The sequence below is a fragment of the Ciconia boyciana genome, chromosome 2 (assembly GCF_034638445.1).
Source record: "Ciconia boyciana chromosome 2, ASM3463844v1, whole genome shotgun sequence".
In the NCBI taxonomy this organism is placed as follows: Eukaryota; Metazoa; Chordata; class Aves; order Ciconiiformes; family Ciconiidae; genus Ciconia; species Ciconia boyciana.
Genome location: NC_132935.1, coordinates 39,678,837 through 39,691,264, shown reverse-complemented (window position 1 = coordinate 39,691,264; position 12,428 = coordinate 39,678,837).

Genomic DNA, 12,428 nt, shown 5'->3' with positions numbered 1-12,428 from the left:
TGGTGAAAAAGATGCAAAAAGCACTCTCATATCTAACAGGACTGCCCCATGTTCTAGCCCACGTTTGCTGCGTCCTGTGCTATCACTGTGCACTTTCAGAGAGAGGCTGGCTACATCTTCTCTACGCTCTCCTATGAGGCAGTTGTAGGCAGCAGTAAGATCCCTCCAAAGCCTTTTCATCTTAAGACTGAACAAACCCAGTTATCTCAGCGTCTCCTCATACATGACATGCTCCAGCCCATTGACCATCTTGGTGGCCTTCACTGGACTCAGTCGAGCATGCCTTCTGCATCCACTTCTGAATGTTAAGAGCACAAAATCTCCAAAAAGCATATAAGATCATTTCCTTTCCTTCCCTTTCACAGTTTCTGAAGGAGTTGGAAGAAGCTGCACCTGATCTACTTCAGCAACCCACTGTAGATTTTTTGCACCAGTTAAACTGCATTTTGCTGGCTGAAAGGGTGGGAACCAACATATGAAAACAGAGACCAAAACATCTTTTAATTACATATGTGAAGTACTGTCTAAGCATTGCAGACAAAACGCAATTCAGACTATTTTGTCATACAGTAGATAAAGGTAGGAAGAGGTAACCTAATTATTTCCTTTGGTATTTTTTCCACAATTTCACATACTAACAGTGGTGCTGTAACTACTGCTTGGGGACTTTAAATTGATCCTATAATGGGATCTGATTGGTGGCAGCACCTTGAAAATCATTAAAGAATTCTGCAATTTGTTAAAGAATTAAAAACAATCTTATTACCGAGAGCAGAATACATTTAAACTCTGTAACTCTTCTGAAAAGGGTATTAATTAGTGCCTAATGGGATTTTTAATTTTATTTTGTGCCAGATAGATACTTCAGTAATAGGAGCTTGACTGAGCAATTGAGTAACCAAAAATCATTACTATCAGTGTGCACTGGATCCATGTTGATCACCTACCTGCCAAAAATTAAAAATCATTGACCTTGTTTAGCTATTTTTTCTAATTCTGTTTGGTGGGTGCTTATGGGGAAGCAATAGTCCTTTGCAGTTCCTGGGGATTAAACACAAGTATTTTAATTTAATCTTTTTAGGTGTTGAAAAAATTGTTTTCACTAGTGTAGTTCTAGTGGATTAAATGGAATAACTACAACAAGGAATTTTCCCCTTTGTTTTGAAAGGGGAAATTCTTTGGGGATTTGCTTCTTCCCTCTTTTTCCTTTGATTCGTAAATCAGCAAAGGGCTGTGTTTCGAATGGAGGCACTTGTTCTGGAAGTACTACTTTATAATGCATTTTCCTGAGGGCAAACAGCATTCATGGAAAACGCAGAGAACCAAGTTAGGTAAGTAAGGTGGGCTGCTTCTCCTATGGATGCAGAGCCCTGTGTAAACAGAAACAAAGGAGACACAGAAAAGATATGTACCATTTTCAGAAGTTCTAACTGAAGTTGTGTAAACATAAGCATAATCATATTTTCCATCCCCCTTGGCATTACTTTGTGGTTTATTTGTTTTCTGATGTGCCCTACATTGCTGCCTTTCGTCTTTCAGAGATGTGAATTGTCAGTAGTTTCCTTAGCTGCAGTTGCGCTCGTAAGAAATATGGGAAAATCCTTCGTTGCATAGAAGGTCGTTATGTAATAGATAACGGGGGCAGGGGGGTGTCTCTGCATCAACTGGTGGCATAATCCCCAAGGGAAAACAGACTTTATCTGAACAATCAGAAAACTGGCTTGCTTTATGGTGTTTACACTGCTGCTTGCTAATGGATCACCATAAAGGAAGCAAAAGGACTCTTACACTATTGAGTATGCTATCATGGGAGTCTTCTGAGTGCGCCTTTTTTATTTGCTGCAGTCAGGTTAATGAGCTCACCAGCCCACTTGATGTCGAGGACTTTGTAACAAAGCAATCTCTCATTAAATGCTGCCTGGCACCACTCTCTTGAAGCAAAGGGACATTCAGATTATTGAATGCCTTTGTATTCCTCATTCCTACCAGGCTATGGCGTCCAGCAGTGGCATCAGTCCCGCACACTTACTGGCAGCCATCCAGTCATGCGCCTGCCCTCTTCAAACTGCATGGGCATTTGCCAATCTAAGCAGCACTAGTAGGCAAACAAGCATGGCACACGACTGCTTTGGCCGGTAGCCAGATGTGCAGCTGAACCATCTCACTTCCCCGCTACTGTATGGAGAAACACATTCTTTCCCCATTCTCTCCCATTCACTTGATTTACATGGAGAAGTTTTGTTGCAATACAAAGGAATGTGCATTTATCTGCATTCTCTTTCTGCTTTAACACCTTTTTTTTAGTCTCAGTAGTGCAGGTCATGAATTAATCTGTGGCTTTATTTAAATACCTCCTGGCTGACAGTTTCTTCAATGAAATGACCCCAGAGTGTTATCAGCTAGCTAGCAGGTGTGTCTCTTTATTCAGAATCTTGCAGGCAACGGTGCATCCTGGGTAAAGAGCAATCTATGCATGATCCAGCTCTTCCCTACATTACTCAGGAGATTTAATGGTTCACTGTCATGAAAGCGCTTACAAAGATTTTTTTTTTTTGAGTTGGCTTTCTGCTGGGCTTTGTGCCCTGAGATATTTTGACACAAACACACAAAACGATAAAGAAGGAATTTTTATGAAAGGCTTCATCTCATTCAAAAAAAAAAAAATTCAGCCTTAGACAGGCTATTGTTTTTAGTTGTAAGATACTAAACAGATATTTAATAGTAATGTGGCTGCTCTGTCTATAGTTCCACTAGTAAACAGCCTTGTAAAGCATCGTGTTTGCTGATGTCCCCATGTGTGTCTGTGCACACACAGGCACACCCTGTTCCTATTCAGCCAGCCTCTAATATTGAAGAAATCCTCAAAGTCTGGTTACTAGAGTGGCAAGAGAAAACCACACTCAATAAAAAATAAATAAATACCTGAAAGAACAAGGTCAAGGAGAAGTTTATAGACAACAGAGGGAATCCCCTTGTCCTTCCAAATGTTGTCATACAGTGTTTTAGGACACACTTTCTCGGACCTTTTCTTTACAGGGCTACTGCTTTGCCTGCCCTGTCAGGGAGGGACAGGGAAAGCATGGAGCTCAGCAGTGTTTTCAAGGGTCTTGCACATGAGTCCAGGGTAGCCTGGGGAGTTGTTCCCTGGGGCACTCCTCCTCTCTTCCCTAGACAAATACCAAGTTTGACCATACCAGCAAACACTCAACCAGTGTTCACCCACACTATAAGCAATTTTTTCCTCCTTCCAGCAGTGGACTGAGAGGAGGTCCTACACAGGTGAGGTTTGCGTGCTCAGAAATAAAAGTGATAGACTCACTTTTCCTTTCTTGGGAAAGGATTCAGAAAGAGTAAAGTTCCTTGTCCGTCTGTCACTAAAAAGATATAAAACAACAATAAAGATGACGGGAATGAATTTCATCCTGACCCGAAGTCAAATGGAGTTTTGCTGGAGCACAATCCGCCTTCAGGTTTGCTCCTGCTTCCATTGAAATTAGCAAGCGAGCTCTTGTTGACTTAGTGAGCAGGCCTGTGATTCACAAATTTGGCTAATCCACTCATATTTTCAATATGAGATTTTGAAAAGGTCACAGAATGCAGAGTCAAGACTGCTGTCCCCAGAAGGGGTTTGGCTTGAGATCCAGCAAAGATAATAAAAACAATTGTCCAGCTTTTCAGTATTCAATACATACCAGCTGTATTGACTAATAAGACAAGATGATGCTGGGCTTAGGAATGTATGAAGGTCTTATTCATTTTCAGCGCCCTCTATTCTGTCTTTACGAAACAGGTGACTTTTTTAATAGGAAGACCACTAACTTGATTCAGCACCAAAAATCTCAATTACTTGTGCTTTATTTCACAGTGAAAGATATACATTTGAAAACCAGCAATATTTAAAATGTGTTATGGAATTTAATGACAATGGAAGAAGGTGAACATTATTGAAAAATACATACATTACTGAGAAATTCAGCAAGTTATAAGGGTCCAACATCTGTTTATATGCAAAAAGTAATAAATTGATTTTAAAACAGAGTTCAGTTTTTTAAATACAATTCCAGTAAATAATTTTAACTCTGTTGTTGTTGGGGTTTTTTCCTATGGTAATACTTCTCCAGTAGTTCTTCTGGAAGTTGGATAAATTTTTAACAAGTTTCTGTGCAAAATTAAACTCCATCTTTCAACCACTAGTTTTCTCTGCAACAAATGAAACTCAGCAGGTTATATATTTTCATTTTTTTTTCTCTTCTAGCCTGTTTTTTTGCATTCTACTCAACCTGGGTCAAATACTACTTGGCCCACTGCAGAGAAGGTAGATCAGATTTATCTCATTTTGCTCTTTTCCTTCCTCCTCTCCCCTCCCAAGTCAGAGCATCGGTATTGACCATTCAAAAATACTAAATATTAACCATAGCAGAAATATTTCAATAAAGAGCTGTAGCTTGGTTTTGGATCATGTGCACCCAGATACTCAAAAGATATTTAAAAATACAGCCCTCGCTGATCTCTATCCCTAGACCAGACTCTGAATTTTACATTCAGGATCATTTACAGATCGGTTTCTGTAGAGAACAAATGTATTTTCAATTTTACATACATTTTGCAATTCATTTGCACTTCCATTGCTAAGGGAAAGATGCATGTTTTGAGGCCAGCATGAGTTATTATAGTCCTCTGCTCTAATCCCTCACACTATACAGGCCATAGCGTTTCACTTTGCAATACCCGCTGCACCGCAATAAGTTATGCAGTCGGGAGAGAAAACCTGCTGGTCCACTCTTCCCCGCCTTCAAGGAACTGTCTGGTTTCTATTTCTAGTGCCATTAACTTTTATGAAAAACAAGTACTTTCATCTTTTCTGTTGCCAAGCAGTTTCAGCTCCCTGTTCAAATCAACAAGGATGGGGACTGTTGCGGCTTGATCCTGTGTGGTGCTGAGCGCAGGCTTGTGCTCAGAAGGGGAGTGCTGAAGAGCTGAGCGAGGCTCATGTGCTGTGTGAGACTCTCCTCTTCCCTGACACCCATTCGTTTCCCACTGGGAATGCAACCCAGGGACAGCAAAGGTATGGTAAGGAACAGGAACTCGCCATCATGGGTACCTGCGGATGGAGTCTGCAGAGGACATGCTTTTCCCCACCTGGACTGGTTGTTATTTCTTATGTTTGCAAGTTTATTTTCCTCTCCTTTTTCCAAAAGAACTGCCATGGTTTCCAAAACTTCATAAAACTTGCAGAATGCGCATTTTTATCCGGATGGTTTCAATACTTTATTTTGTGCTTTGCAGCTTTTTAGGGCTCCCGTTTCCAGAAAAAAATACTCTTGAGCAAGAGGTTATTTACAGACCAGGCAGATGATGTTTTTCTTTCATCAGCTATCTTAGAGGGTTAATTAAGAAATAGAGCGGCAAAATCAGAATCAAGGAAAAATAGGAAGTGTGCTTATTAACAGCACTTTTGTTTGCTTTTCTAATTGCTTCCTTCAAACACTTTGTCTCCGCTATTACAACCAACAAGAGCCCTGGTGTAACTCTGACTCTGGTGCATGGTGTGTTTAATCCAAGGGGGCACCGGGGACTCAGGCACATGGGGGTTTCTGCAGGTAGGGGTGATACTGAGCTCAGCAAACATGCCACATCAGCATAACGCCAGGCCTGCATGTCTCGTACGGCAACGCCGACCCTTTCTCCTCCCTCCATCCCTCACTCCTATCTGATCACATTTTAACAGCTAGAGAAGTGATGAATGATGAATTGAATATCCATCCCAGGACTATCCTGAATGCAGCCATGTATACCATGCACAATTTTTGGTTATTCAGGGTCAAGCTCCAAATACTAGGAGGAAGAATTTGCAGCGCAATATTAGTAGTGTAAAAAAAAAAAAAAAAAAAGAAACCCAGCCTGTCTCGTCTGCTGACGATCAGAAGATTGGCTGGCTAAATTCTCCAAAAGCAGCCTTCAATTTTTTATCTAGCTATTTATAGAAAACTGCAGAAACAGCTGAGCTGAGTGAAGTGATGTCACTTTTGCTGGGAGGACGGCTTGCTCCGCGGCGTGCGCGGGGGCGGCGGAGCCCGCTGGAGGCTGGGGCCGCAGCCCCATGGTGCGAGGAGCTGTAAACACGGGCATTTTTCAGCTCGGCTGATCAATACGGCATTGATGGCTCTCGGCTGACCTTCAACCCCTCCGGAATAGCAATGGGCCAGCTCTGCATCTTGCAGTCCGCGAGGGCTGCCGCGTGTTAGCTACCAATTTTACAATCGATCAAAAGTCATCTTTGTCAATAAAGCTGGAGATTTCAAGCAACGGCAAGCAATTTTTGAAAGGTCAGGGCTGGGTTTTTATTTGCGCGACCTCTGCTTTCAAGCAGTAGCGTGGTCCCTTATACCCATTAACAGTAGTAAGAAAATTTAAGATTTCCCCCCCCCCTTCCACGTATTTTTAGTAAGCCTTTGGGCATTTTCCCTGTCCCTAAAAGAATACGGTTGCGTGGCAACGCCGCCGGTTGCCATGGAGACTCGGTGTGTAAGCAGCTGCCGCAATCAGCATTAACTCCGGGCTCGCAGGTTTGTCATTCCAATGCATAGGGAGGGGGAGACAAATAGGACAGCAGCGCATTGCCGTAAAAGGGAAGTCACCTAGATAATGTCACTCACAAACATATGTTCCACAATTATTCTTTCCACTGTTTTATTGCCGCAATTATAGCTAAACTAAGATTACAAAATTATATGGTTTTAATTTGCCTCCATCGACTATGTTTCACTTCCATTAAAATTAAGTCTAAACCCATTTAAGTAGCAAACTGTTGGCTTTGCAGGGGATGGGGGATTTGGGTTTACCGGTGGGTATTTCGAGGACTAGGTAAAAATAATACCTCTAGGAATCTTAATGTCTAGCCAAAATGAGGCACAGTCCCGGGCACGGGAGTTTTATCCGCCTTTCTCTTTTGTGCTGCATTGAACGCCACAGCACGGCCACGGCCACGGCCATAGCCAGCGATGCTGGCCAGGACCGTCCTCCTCCTCTTCCTCTCCCTGGCGCCCCTCCCCTCCAAAAAATATTTGGAAATTTTGTATTCAGCCGTCTGAAAGTTTCACGCTGGGCTCAGCCCCCAGGTGCTGCAGCAGCCTCCGACACATCGCTGTGCCATCGCTCAGTTTGAAGACCCCTGCGATAAACCGGCTCAATGGGGTTGACTTCAAAATGAAGTAACGCAGCATTAACCCTGAATTTCCTTACATTGCCAGTCTTCAGACAATCCTTTAACGTTACTCAAACATATTTTATTATCTTTGTTTTAGACCAAGTTTCATTTTGCTCTGTTGCTGCCTGGCTGCTCCTGATCGTATTAAAAACAAAAAGTAAAACACGTTAGGAAGTGTACGGCAGGTGGTGAAATGCACCTCCACAGCTCTTCTGCAAAAACCTACCGTTAGTGGTAGTAAGGGACTTTGGTTTGGATTTTTTAATGTATAGGTGGAAGCATTTAATCAGTGTTAAATACACACATTTGCACAGCTGTGCTGATTCAGTTGTGTAAGCGAGAATCTATTCACGATTTAAAATATTAGGCCACAGAGTGATGCTGGGTCCCTCAGAAACAATTCCACGTTATGGGAAAAAGCGGTGTAAACAAGTATATAAACATAAACTTGACGTTCAGATCCATATGATTTATTTACCAACCTTTTCAAACAACCCAGTTTTGACCCTGTTAAATCCTTCCATTATATAAGGGCATTTATTACTGTGGATTTGCATAATTAAAATATACATGCCCAGTCACCAATGTTTATAACCTATACTTACTCAGATTCTTATTAAGACTTGCATGAGAAATCCAGCTCCTTTAGATATCGTTTTAATTAAAAGGTAAACATAGCATGGTATCTTTTTCTTAAGGAATCTACTATCAATACCAAACTGCAGCTGAAAATATGTTTTCATTTTTCACTTCTGCAGAAATGGCTGAACATGTATCTGTTAAGATTTGCAGGCTAAAAAACATGCTCCTTAGAAGAGACCTTGCATGCCACCATTTAGATAGAAGCTTCTTTCTATGGTCAAGTTACAGTCTATAAACCCCTGAAAATAGGGGTTTATAATGAAAATATGGCTAGACCCTTCACTACAAAAATGCTAGCAGGTACTGTTATAATATACAAATCCAGATAGCATACAGTGACCTATTTTCAAAACCAGGCCAGGCAAAATGACATCGAGAAATTGAATTCCTTGCCCTTACTTTAATAGTGTCTTGTCATGCAATCTTCAAATCAGGACGGGTGATCATTGCAAAACAATCCCTAACCCGAGGGACAACAGGAATGTTCTCAGCGCTAATACCTCAGGCCCATCACACTGCTTACAATAATTGGCTGATTGCAGAGGACAGGTATAGACCATTCAAATCAAAAATATCCTTGGACAAGGGTGGGGTTTTGCCCTTTTTAAAGTTAGAGGCCAAAATAAACCTTAAAACTATATTCTGCCCTATTTTGTTGTGTCATCAAAAATAGCTGGCAACTGGAACAACAAACTGCACTGCTAAAAATACGCTGGTAGTTATGCAGGGATATTTAAAATAGATTAGCATATGGATTAACACAAATTCAAAACTGGCTTTAACCCTTCGATGACCACAGTCCTGTCGTCAAATAGTGCAGCTCTGCAGCAATAAAGACAAACTTAGCTCCTGAGTGTCAAAAAAGGTTTGTCTGGCAAAGCAAGCGTGGCCGCTGCTGTTTCCATTTATAGAGGGGACTCAATGGTATCTAAACAAATTTAGGCAGATCGAGTAGTTTATGAATTCTCTTACCATATTGTTGGGTTTTTTTTTAACAAGGCCCATTTCAGAAGGCCTTACGCAGGTAGGAAATTTAATTTATTGCTGAAAGTATATTCAGAAGCTATAGAATAAGGCCCTGGAAATGACTGCAAGGGAAATATATAAGATTGCAACTCTGTATGGTTGTACTAAATCTAACAGTTAAAAGCGAGCAAAATATTTGCAAGGCAACGTAGAAAGACTCAAAATTGAAGGAATTACATTATGTAACAAAAACCAAGTTTTGTTAAAGTAAATACATTTTTTGAGCAACAAACAACTATTTGCCTGCTGAAAATGGTTTACTTTTATCAAAATACTCCAATTCTCTAAAATAAATTATCTTTGCAGCAGGCATTCAGAATTCATATTTTATTGCGTGTCATTTGCAAAATCCGGTATTTTGTTGAATTTGTTGAGAATTCAGTGTTTAAGCAAGGTCAGAAATCATGTGAAATTAATAGCATATCTCCCAAGAAAAGAAGTCCCAAATTTAAAATGTCAGTTTTGCAAAATTCTTCTTCCAATCTCATTTTTTGCCAATTACAAGATAGCTATTTCTGATTTAAATAACTGTAATGTTTAAAAGAAAGCATTTTTCAAAGTTTTCTGTTCTAGCAACACACAACCATTTCCACTACATTGATCAACATATTTTCCCCACAGTGGCCTTATTTTTAATCACCACAGACTGAAACCAAAGTTTTGGTGTTTGTTTTTGTTTATTTGTTTTAAAATATGGATTCCCCTAATTTATTGACTTAATTTTTCTAAAATGTTGGGGTTTTATATCTTATTTTATGGGACAAGTCTGTTGTTTACTGAGTGCAGAATGTTAGGTGTTTGAATGCTTTGACCAAAATGCTTGTATTAAAACTTCTGCAGCGGTAATAGGCTTTTGGGGTTTGTATTTAAGCAAAATACCCTTTAATATATAGAACACAATCACTTATTCTCATCTTTTCAAATAAAATCTTTTTAAATAAAAATTTAATAAGTACCTATCCTAAAAATATTTTGGGAAAAAAATAATTTTCTAACATGGGAACCACAAGCAACATTGCTTGGAAAACATGCTGTGCACAATGGCGAATAGCTCGGAGAGAAGTGGCCCTGAGAAAAGCCTTCCTGAATACCAGGTATTCCTCCTCAGATTGGGCACAGGGAAGTCCTGTAAAGGTCCTAAATGGGAAGCTGCATTCCCTTCTGGGAGGTGGAAAGGGGAATATGCCAGAGCCAAAGGAAGAAAGGTTGAAGGACATTCCCCAGTGTGCGCCTTCTTTCTGCTAACATCTGCCTTACAAAACCTGAAAGAGTCCAATCTGAGGCAAAATGCTCCTACAAAAAGCAACCGTTAGGCAAGCAGAGGACTACATACAGCTCTCCACCAACAGCTCCGGCTGACATGTCATCCTGTGGACAGTCAAAGAGGGAGAAAAGTTACTGCCGGAGCTAGTGGGCAACTGCCTTTGCAAACACAGGGATGAAGAACCTGGTTTCTACAGGAACATAGCTAACAACACTCATTTTTTTGTTCCTGCACAGAAACATGCCAGGCAAAATCCCTTCTGGAACAAGTATTTTCCTGAGGTGAAATGCACATCAAAAGCACTGGGAAGAGTAGCGTTTCAAAAGCCTAATGTGGATGGCAGAACCTAGGTACTACTGACCTACACAAAGACACAAGAAGAAAAGATATCTTGTAAGTATGGCATCCAGTAGCACTGAACCTGGCTCTTAGGATCCTCTGTGAACTGAGGTTGCGTCTCAAACTACTTAAAACAGGGGAGTGAATTGCCTGAAGTGTTAGCATGTAGATGCTGCATCAAGATGCTAACATAGGGGGAAAAAAAAAAAGTAAAATTAAAGAATATCTTTCTGGCAAAGAAATTTAATAGTTATCATTTGTTCCCTAGGCTTCAATTTAAATGTATTTTATATTCTAGTATGTATCCTTTAAAAAAAGGTTTCTGTTCTCTAATGAAGCTTTTGGTCCATTTGGAAGGGAGAAATCTCATAGATGTTATGGATTTCATTCTAAGTCAGTTAATAAAATCTCCTTTCTCCAATATAATTTTGGCATAATCAGACAACCTTGTATTGCTATTATCAGATGAACCTGCTCCAATACAAGGTTTTTATTACCTGTACATAAGGTTTCAGGGAAAATATTTTGAGAGAGACAATGATTGTTTAAATAAATGTGAAACATAAAACATCTGAATGTTGCTTCATGTAAAAGTCACTGGTATAAAAGATTATAATTAAAAAAATATATCTTCCACTTACATAGCAAAAAAGCTGTAACATTCTGACATTCTGAGGGCAGAATTCATATTTTCTGCTTTTAAAAATCACATGAAAACCACAGGAGTTTGTTCTCCAATTATAAACCTGTGAAGCTTTTTGCCCTGTGCATATGCCTATCTGTATATGTATAGGCAGACACACACGCATGCATGCGCGCGCGCACACACACACACTGGAAGGATGCTTTTGTCTCGAGGGCCATTTCTGCTCTTCAGGGATCATAAGATGCTTAGTTAATAAGAGGAATATACAGAATAGTTGTAATATTTAAAACAACCATTTTCCATTTAAATATGTTTGATGGCAACTGATGGCCATTAGGAAAAAAGGAAATATGTTTTTTTATGATTTGACTAATAACTTGAGTAAAACATAGCACATTTTTGGTTAATTCTCTCTCTTTCTCCTCAGAAAAAAAGAGTGTGCAGCTGGCGCTGAAATATCCACCAAATCCTATGCTGTACTTAACATGACTGTTAGCAGATTAAATCTTAAATACACACATAAAGTGATTAAAAACTAACATTTAGTCTCTTTTCTTCTTTTTCCTTTCTATGCAGTCCGCCTCTTTTTTACTTGTTCATTTTTTTCTAGTTTTTGAAAGCAGTTATGATAATATTCTCTTTTATGCTTTTATTGTATTTTTAGAATCTACTCTCCATTATCAAAGATGCTACCGAGGGAAGACACTTTACCGAGATTATTAGATTTCGAGAGTAGTCCAACATTGTCCAGAGCTAATAAAACAACAGGACAACTGCAACAGCAACAATACTTGGCTTCACGTGAAAACGGTTTTTAGTCTGTGCCCTAAGCAACACCAGTCATTCATTCATTTAGTAATAAAGATTACATTTCAACATTGCTGTGTACTAAAGAAAAAAATTATTAAGAAAGGTTACAAACCTATTGCGAGGGCAGAAACAAATCGCAGTTTCAGTTCAAGCTTATTTTTCAGTGCTACACTGTTAAAATGCTTACATGTGTTATCGCAGCACCTTTGTAAATTGCTGCACAAATATCTCACGCAGATACTAATCTGCTGGAGACAAATAATATACGCATTTCTATAAATGGGCAAGTGAGAGATACGGGTGCTGATGTTGAGAAAAGTCAACACCAGAGAAGTTTTTCAGGTACTGAATCTCCCTCACAAAACCCATCAGAAACAGACTATTCTGTACCCATTTTACAGGTAGGTAGAGTAAGGTGGGGCATGGTTTGCCTTAACCAAGGGTGAATCAGCAAGTGAGCTCTGGAAGTGGACCCACGGAGCGGTGCTTCACCG